Here is a 9042-nt window from a genome sequence, read left to right on the forward strand (position 1 = left end):
TAAAGGAGCCCGGACTCAGGGCCCAAGAGACCTGAGCTCTGGTGCACTGAGGGGCTGTGTGACCTTGGGCCAGACAGTTCCCCCTTCTGGGCCTCTGTTTCCTCATCTATAAAATGAAAGGTTTGAAGTAGAAGGATCCCTTTGGTTCCCTTCAGCAGTAACACTGTCCAAGGCTGAGATTCCTTAGCTCAAATGCACCTCAGAACCACTACAAAAGGGAAGGCTGACACAGGAGTTTACATCCTTACTGTGCCTTTGTTCAGTTTTTCCTTCGTCCCCCCCTCTCAGTATCCTGTCATAATGGAGGAGTTCTTGGTTCTGACTCGTCAGCATCCCACTGGGCTGTCTCCTGAGCACAGCTCTGGCACAACGGGCCCGACTGGCCTAAGAGAAGGAAGGGCAGTGTGGGGAGCGCTGGGAAGGGGGTCGGAAGGCCCGGGAGGAAGCCAGTGACACTGAACAGAGAAGAGACCAAGGCCACCCCCATCTGCCTGGGGTGGTGGCTTCACGGCTGGGGACACAAGCTGGTCTTTTTTTTTTTTTTTGTTTTTTAGTTAAAAAATAATTATTTATTATTTTTCCCAGCCGCTCCGCGGCATGTGGGATCTTCCCGGACCGGGGCACGAACCCATGTCCCCCGCATCGGCAGGCGGAATCTCAACCACTGCGCCACCAGGGAAGCCCACAAGCTGGTCTTTAAAAGCATCCTAGCTTAACTTTCACATCATCAGGCCAAGTGGTCGCCATCGCTTCCACCCACTAACCCTGGAGTCACAGCCCAGCCCAGACCCTGTTCTTGTGGGACAGCTCTCTCCACCCTCCGGCCAGGTCCCCCGCTGTGGCACTGCTGTCCGGAGCCTTCTCCCCTCGCTGATCCTCCAGGCCATTTCTTCACTCAGCAGCTGTAGAGCAGCTCCAGTGACCACTGGGCCTATGGCAGGCAGTACCGGGACGTGTGTTTCCTGGCTTCTAAACCGGCACCCTCAGGGCATCCCCTCCCCGAGATGTGTGAAGTTCAGGGAGCCACGGCAGTAACACAACTGTGTTGTCCAGCTTGGCCGCTGGCTTGGAACCCCAGAGATGTTCTTGCTGGGCTGTTTAGACTGGTTATTGTTCTTGTCTCCTAACTGCCTCACTCCTGTCCCCCTGCCAGGTACCGGTCTAAAGTCCTAGGCCATTAGAACTGGAAGAGTCTCCTAGATTGCCAGTCAACTTCTTCTTTGACAAATAAGGAAAACAAGGCCCAGAAAAGGCAAGTGACTTGTTGGAGACGACACAGTGAGTCAGGGCCAGTTGAGTTGGGAGAACATCCCGCTCTGTTCACTCACACCTAGGGCTCTTCTGCCTTCCGTCCTTGGCTGTGTTTTCTGTGCCTCCATTTCTCCTGCTTCCTGCATGGAAGCATCTCTGTAATCCTGCTTCCTGGCAGTGAAACCACCTGCCCACCTGCTCCTGCTCATCTCCGCCGGCTGGTGGGGGGCACATGCCGTGGAGGGTCCTGGGCTCTCGCAGCCAGCCGGGCTACCGCAGGGCAGCCTGGCCTCTTGGGTCCTGACTGATCCCCGCTCTGGGCCCAGCCAGTTAACACAGGGCAGGGAGCCTGTCTGTGTGGATCGATCAGGACAGGAACTAGAAGACCTGCAGTCCTTAGGGCCAGGGAGACCCAAGGCCCAGGCTCTGCCTTCTGTCCCAGGAAAGAACTCCCCCACCGGGGAGTCCAGCAACTCTCTGTATGAACTGGCTCCACTCTGGGCTCCAGGATTGAACTGACTGAAGGGGAGAGATGCCCACTTTCCCAGGAAAGCTTCAGTTCTCCGAGGAAGGAAGGTGACTTCCTTTCTACAGTCAGAAGCTGCTGGCTCCTGGCAAATGACCGCTTGATGCCACTTTGTGAATCAATTGTTTCTGACATTTTAGCAACTCATGGGGAAGAAAAATTCAGCCTTCGATAATCCACTCACCTTCATAGGGAAAGGGAGTCAGGAGGTCTTGGAATCAGAGGTATTGAAATAACACAGAGGGATCTTAGAGTTTATCTGATCCAGGGGTAAGGCAGAAGGAAGGGCCTAGGCATCTGGAATCACATTTGGGTTAGAATTTCAGCTGTGTTAACCTTGGGAAAATTATTTAATGTCTCCAATCCTCAGTTTCTTCATCTGTCAAAGAGGTTAATAATAAATAATTTCCTTGTAAGGTTTTATGAAGATTAAATAAAATAATGTATTTTAAATGGCTACCACATAGTAAGTGCTCAATGAACAACAGAACAATAGAGTGGAATCCACGTCACCTGGTGCTCAGTCCAAGTCTCTTTGAATTGAGACTCATTTGATGCAAAGGCCTTTCCACAGTGAAGGCTCACCATGACATGAAGTTCTGAGAAGGTACTGCTTGGTTTTTATGAACACAGATTTTTTTTCTGGGTCGACTTCTGCTGACCTCTAAGTTGGGAGTCAGAATATCTGGATTCGCCTCTTGGCTTTGCCACTAATTTGCCATATCATCGCAATTGGGTGAGCCACAAACTCCCCAGATGTTCTAACTTAGAGCTGGGAAGGCCTTAGCAACCATCCAGCTCAACCACTTAGTTTTACCCATGAGTGAACTCAGGCTCAGGGAGGGGGAATGTCTTGACTAGAGTCACAAAGAAATAGCTGGAACCAGAAAGAGCCTCTCTTCTGAGGCTCTTTTGTCCACAGAGGACTTAGAGAATCTTAATCCAACCTGGCATCTTCGTGATTCAGGACTTCAGGAGAGGGCAGGTGTGTTTAGGGGTCAGGATGCCTCTTCTCCTCAGATCACAGAGTAGACAACCTCCTATTTCTCTTTCAAGTAGAACCGAGCCAGCTTCAAACCTACACATGTGGACATGCCTTTGGATTGGTGATCAGATTCCAAAGTGCTGCAGCTCCTCAGAAGGAAGGAATTATATGAAGCACACATTTTATAATGTGGACTCATGTGGAGTCCATCTCCAGGCCCCAAAGCTCGAGTTAAAGAAAAGTTCAGGGGCAGACTCAACCAATTACGAGAACACAAGGGACCTGATTGGAGTGGGACTCTACACCTCCCTTCGTCTCCACCCCGCCTCTCTTCTTTCCACCGAGTGAAATAACTGATTTAGAGTTAAATTAATATCCTTCCCGTTGCCCACGTTTTCCCCACCTCTGATAGTCACCCTCCCCCACTTGGTGGCATATAGGGTGTCCTTGCTGTGTCCCTCTAACCGGCCTGCTACATGTCAAACGCTGCATCAAGTTGACTAGTTGGGTCATGTTTGAGAGGAGTTTTTACTGGAAACGGCAGAAAAGAAAACAAGGAACTAACATTATTGAGTGTCTACTATGTGCCAATTACTGTTCTAGATGTTTCCACTTACTCACACATTGTTCAATCCCCATGAGTAAACATTCCCCTTTTTTCAGATGTAGAGGAAACTGAGAGGTTATGTTACTTGCCTGAAGTCACACAACTAGGGGGTGATGGAAGCAAGGTTCGAGTCCCACTCTTCCTGGGAACCACGAGTCCCACCACCTAACTCTTTCTGTTCCCGTTGCTCTTGTTACGATCTGACATCAATGGAACACCAGAGCCTGCTGTTTGGCCAGCCAAGAACCCGGCAGTCGACACTGCCGCAGCCAAGAACACTTACTGGCTAAAAAAGGAAATAACTTTCTATATGTGAATTCTGGCCAAATGGTGGCAGATGCTGAAGAGTCTGGGAATCCTGACCACTCTGGGCTGAAGGCCTCCACGTGATCATCAATTCTAGGAAGAGCATATGCAAGGGATGGCCAATCCACAAGCCAGAGGCTAAAAGGAAAAACCCTGGGCCTCTTACGGGAAAAGATCTGCTTGGGGGGTTAAGACACTGGAGCTCTGGTCACAGGTTTGTCACCAGCTGTCAGTCCTATCAGTCCTAGGGCCTCTTTGTTTTTCTTTCCCTTTAAGAGACACAGAGAGAAAGGCAGGAGCCAGGCAGACCAGGTTCAAGTCCCTGATGCAGCATTTGCTACTTGTGTGACTCTGTACAAGTTACTTAAATTCTGAGTCTCAGTTTTCTCGGTTGTAAAATGGAATAATACTGCTTTCCTAGCAGGGCTGAAGTAATGGTTAGAAAGTAATGTTAATGTCATGTAAGGGTTAGAAAGTATAGTTGTAAAATGCTTCACACATGGAAAACACTCAACTTAGTGATATCTGTTATTATGATTACTTAACTTCCCTGGACCCTTGTCTTCATCTTGTATAGAAATAAGGGGTTGAGTTCGCTTGATCCCTAGATCCCTTTTAGCTCTACTGTACTATGAATCAATGACAAGATGTTGGAAATAATAAAGCATTTCATAAATATAATTTTCATTAATAACTGCATAGGTATTAATCAACCCCTTCTGGTAATTAATAAAGACCTCCTGATATTTCATTGTAATTGAATATCTCCTTTTGCCAGCCCCTCCCATCCATTCCTTGTAAATATGTCTTCTTCTAACTTTTTAAGAAGAAAATTACTTATCCTAGCATAATTCTCTTTCTCTACTTTGCCTGCTCCCTTCTACCTCCTTGGCTTTGAAACAACTGTCGGCCAGCAGGATCTCTGAGTGGACCACTCTGTCCTTGCCAGAATCAAATAATTAAGTTTAAAGAGGAGTTAATTATCTGCCCTTGGCTGGAGTAGCAGGAAAACTAGAGTGACAGTTAATCTCCTCCATCTGTCTCTTTTTCCCTCTCTCTCGTCCCTAGCTCCCTCTCCCCTCTCTAGCGGTCAAGGTTCAGGGGTGCAGGCCCCCTCTGGACTTCTCATTCTGAGAAAGTTGCCCACACTGCCCACCTCGGTAGCTGTAGGTATATCATACATCTATCTGGTCCAAACCTAAATCAGGAAAAGAATGAGAATTCTAAATGTAAGAGTCACCCTTAACCATACGCACAAATCAACTCTGCGTTCTAGTAGTTATCTCACAAATATCCCTGTGGCAGTTATCTTGCGTAACAGAGGCCAGCCTTTGATGAGTAAGGCTCTTCAAAGAAAGGAACTTAAGGCGAGTTAGATAGAATCTAGTACAGTTCTTAAGGCAGGGGCATCACTGTCAGAAGAGACAACAGCTGGCTTTGGTGCCAACTTCACTGCTTACTAGCAGGTCATCCTCAAGTGATTTTGCTCAAAACACCCTCTCTGAGCCTTGTAAGAAGGGGACGGGGCCAGTCCCCAGTTCCTCCAATTACTGTGAGAATCGAATGAGAATATATATATCAAGAAACTTGCAGAGTGTCTGGCACATAGAAGGGTCTCGATGAGTGTTAGGTTTTCTTATAATTATTGTTATTATCACCTAGATTCAAATTCCCTTTTTGTGTAACTCTGGGTAAACTAGTAAATGAAGCTGAGAATCTCGAAGGATAATAAAGATTAATGAGGTAGCTGAGGACCAAGACCACTCTCTCATGTAATCCTCCCTACATATCCATCTTAGGGAGAAACTACTGGGGTGAGGGAAGATGAGAAAAATGTACGTTAATGAATAAGCTCCAAAAGAGTTCCAAGATGATGCTTGTAGTTGGCACTTCACTTTATAAAGCCACCTTTGATGTCTGGTGTAGCATTGGGGTGCATAAACACTTTCTGAACAGAGCTGCACTGACATGATACCATGTCTAAGGCATCCTTTGAGTGAGGCCCTTTGGGTCCTTTTACAACAGAATTCTCTTCATTGGGAAGCGAGTCAACCCTGCCCTTGCCGCATTCCACTGTATGGTGAGAGGAATTAGAGCACGGGCCCAGGGGATTGTTAGTGTTACTGTGAATAACAATCTTTATTGAGAACCAGAGGTCTGTTAGATACTATCCAGTACGTGTGTCATTGTCCAGAATTAGACTCAGCCTCTGCAGAGTGGTCTTAAAATCTAATGTTGACCAACTTGGGTGAGTTTCCCAGTGATCTGTGGGAGAGGCAGAGAAGGAATAGTCCATGGTGACCAAGTCTCTGCTCTAGACATGTTCAGTCCTGCTCAGCCAAGTGGAGGACTCTCTCATGGGCAGAAGGACGGCTCAGTGGCTTTTCTCTCCCTGGTGTCCTGGTCACCACAGTCATTGTGCAGATGTCCCTAGGGCCAGCTTCCCAGGGAGGTGCCTCTAGTGGCATTAGGTGTTTTGAGTGACCTGAATGCTGTCATTCATCCACTGTTGTTTCTAAAAAGTACACGAGGGCTTCCCTGGTGGCGCAGTGGTTGAGAGTCCATCTGCCGATGCAGGGGACACGGGTTTGTGCCCTGGTCCGGGAAGATCCCCCCCAAAATGTATATGAATCAACCTATCAGGTGCAGGGCATGATATTAAGCAATAAGGGGGAAGAGAGGGTAAGGTGATTCAGGGGGAGGATCCAGTGATGAATAATTATGGGGCTTGTCTTCAAGGGCTCAGGGTTGAGTTGGAGAGATAATACACAGTTAGCAGAGCAAATAATTCTCCTTAGGTGTGTGAAATCCCTATGGTTTTACAATTTAACCCAAGGCCCAGCTGCTGACGTGGGGGGACACAGAAATTGTTGTCAAATAGTATATGGTAAGGGCCGTTATATTTGGTTTCAGAGGACAGAACGAGAATCAACAGAAGGAAGAGAATTTTCAAGGCATCCCCATGGTAGCTTCTTGCTCACTTGCAACATGCCTTCTTGAGCAGGAGAGGCGGGGGTGCAGTTTCAGGTGTGTGCTGGGTGGCGCACCTGTCACCTGCAGCCTGCCTAGCTTATGCCGCAGCCACTACTAAAGGACTGCAGCGAGCAGGGTGACTACCGAGTGTAGTGCCTTATGTCCGCACCCCATTTGGGGGCTTTGTCAGAGGTAATGCAATCTTACTGCTAGACCAAACATTTTTTTTCAATTATTAAGAAAGCATTTATTATGCACCTAATGAGAAAGCCTAATGCAATAATAATACAAAGCAGAAGACAGGCTTTTGACTTTGAGAAGTCTTCTACCCATCGGAGGGAAAAAGCCATTAAGTCCTTGAGGGCAGGAATCATGGCTGATCTGTTTATTAATCCAACAGATATCACTGAGTGCCTAGTATTTGCCAGGCCTGGGACCCGTGAGGTATTATTTCAGTCCCCAGAACAGTAGTAGACACATAGTAGGGACTCAGAAAAAATACTTGCGGGTTGGCTGATAGACAAGAAGCTTTTGGAGAACAAGTGTAAGGCAGCATATAACCCAGTGTGGGAATGTATCCTGCCTGCTGGATGGTAATTTAGCATCTTCAGAGTTCGGGAGACATCAAAGAGGGACGAGAGCAATTTGCGAAGACGTCTCCATTTCCACCTAGATCTGTGGGGTCAGAAGAAGAGGTGCTGGCTATGTGTTCATGTTAATTTGGGTTGCTCTAAATTGGTTGTCTTTAAAAACACTGGCTGCCTAGGGCGGCAACAGTGCCAACACGGAGGAGCACCGGATTGGGAACGTAGACCCTGAATTTTATTTCTAGCCATATAATACGTGAAGTAAAGGAACAAAATGGTTCATGCTCACTGTGCACAAAAACCTTCCTTTGGCCCTTCCCCTCTTCTCCAGGTGTAATGTTACTATTACCAAAGACGTTCCCTAACGACTTCTCCAAAATTTTTGCTTTGTCCCAGGACATGACACATTAAAAGAGGATGTGGAAGGTCTTGGAGTAAAGAACGTTCAGAGTTGGGATGTTCTCGTCCAGGTTCTAGGGGCCATCTCTCTTTGCCTTGGGGACTTCAGAACTTGCATCAGTTGCAAAGGGCTGTAGAATTCAATTACCCAGGGCTCTATGGAGGGTCCAGGCCCCATCCTGAACCAGAGTCAACCTGCCTTACATTCCCATAGCCCCCTGTGTCTCCCTAATGTCAACACACACCATGCTTTATTGCAATTATGTGTTTGCTCTCTCTCCTTAATTAAGGGAAATAAAGGCAGTTAAGCTCAGTAAAGGCAGGGACTCCCTGCTTGTCTTTTTAACTGTTGCATCTTCAGTGCCATCATCACTGCATGATACCTGGTAACTGGTAACCACTCAACAAACTTATTAAATGAATGAACGAAAGGGAAGGACATCGTAGGCAGAGGCAACATGGGGAGCCAAGATAAAGAGGTGAGAAACTGTGGGCCGTGAATACACGTGTGGGGAGTTGTGTAGCTTAAGTACTGAGTATGTGAGGGGAACAGCAGAAATAGAATGGATGAGGCTGTGCTGTGGAGGGTCTCAAGTGCCAAGTTAAATCGTTTGGACTTTATAAGCAGTAGGAAGCCAGTGAAGGTCACAGATAAAGCAGTGGGGTATACTACCATTTTTATTTGACAGAATTTATTCATGGCATGGGCAGCTGCCTTTGCCCCTCCTAACACACTTTCTGCCAAGAAATGGATAATAATCTACAAAGCGTTTTACGTGCTGTACACCCAGAAAACTCAACGAGTGTCTAATCTACAAGTTTCTTTGGCTGAGGTTGCCGGGGGTCCAAAGGGACCCAGAGGTGTTGGGAAACTGACTTCAGCCGGGGACCTTTCATATTATAAGCTGAGCAGCTGGCACATGATAGCAATGTTAAGTTCCTCTGACCTTGTTTGAGTCATCCAGGATGTCGCAAACGAGAGGTTTTTCACCCTATATACTGCTGCCAGGGCCCACGGGGTCCGCCCTAGCCTACACCTCCCCAGCTGGTTAGTTTCTCTTGTTCCCTCCCGATGAGGCATCCTAAGACTGTCTTTCTGATATTCTGTGATGTTCCTTTCTTGTACCTGTGTTTTACTTCTTCCAGGTGGGACTCCTTGGACTACAAGTGAGGCAGTCAGCAGGCAAGCCTCTTGGCAGACTAGACCAAAGCATCACATTCTTTGCCTTGAACTATTTTTATATTTCCTTGGGGACTTGCAAGGAATGAGTGACAGAGTCAGAAGATCAAGGGAAAAATCTTCAGGGATTGAGGAGAGTTTGGAAAATTTGCCCCAAATCCTGGAAGAATATAACATTTGTTTCTCTCTTTCTTTCTGTTTCTTTTTGATTTGCCATTTCTCTTTCCC

The sequence above is a fragment of the Lipotes vexillifer genome, unplaced genomic scaffold (genome assembly GCF_000442215.2).
Source record: "Lipotes vexillifer unplaced genomic scaffold, Lipotes_vexillifer_v1.1 scaffold773, whole genome shotgun sequence".
Lineage (NCBI taxonomy): Eukaryota > Metazoa > Chordata > Mammalia > Artiodactyla > Lipotidae > Lipotes > Lipotes vexillifer.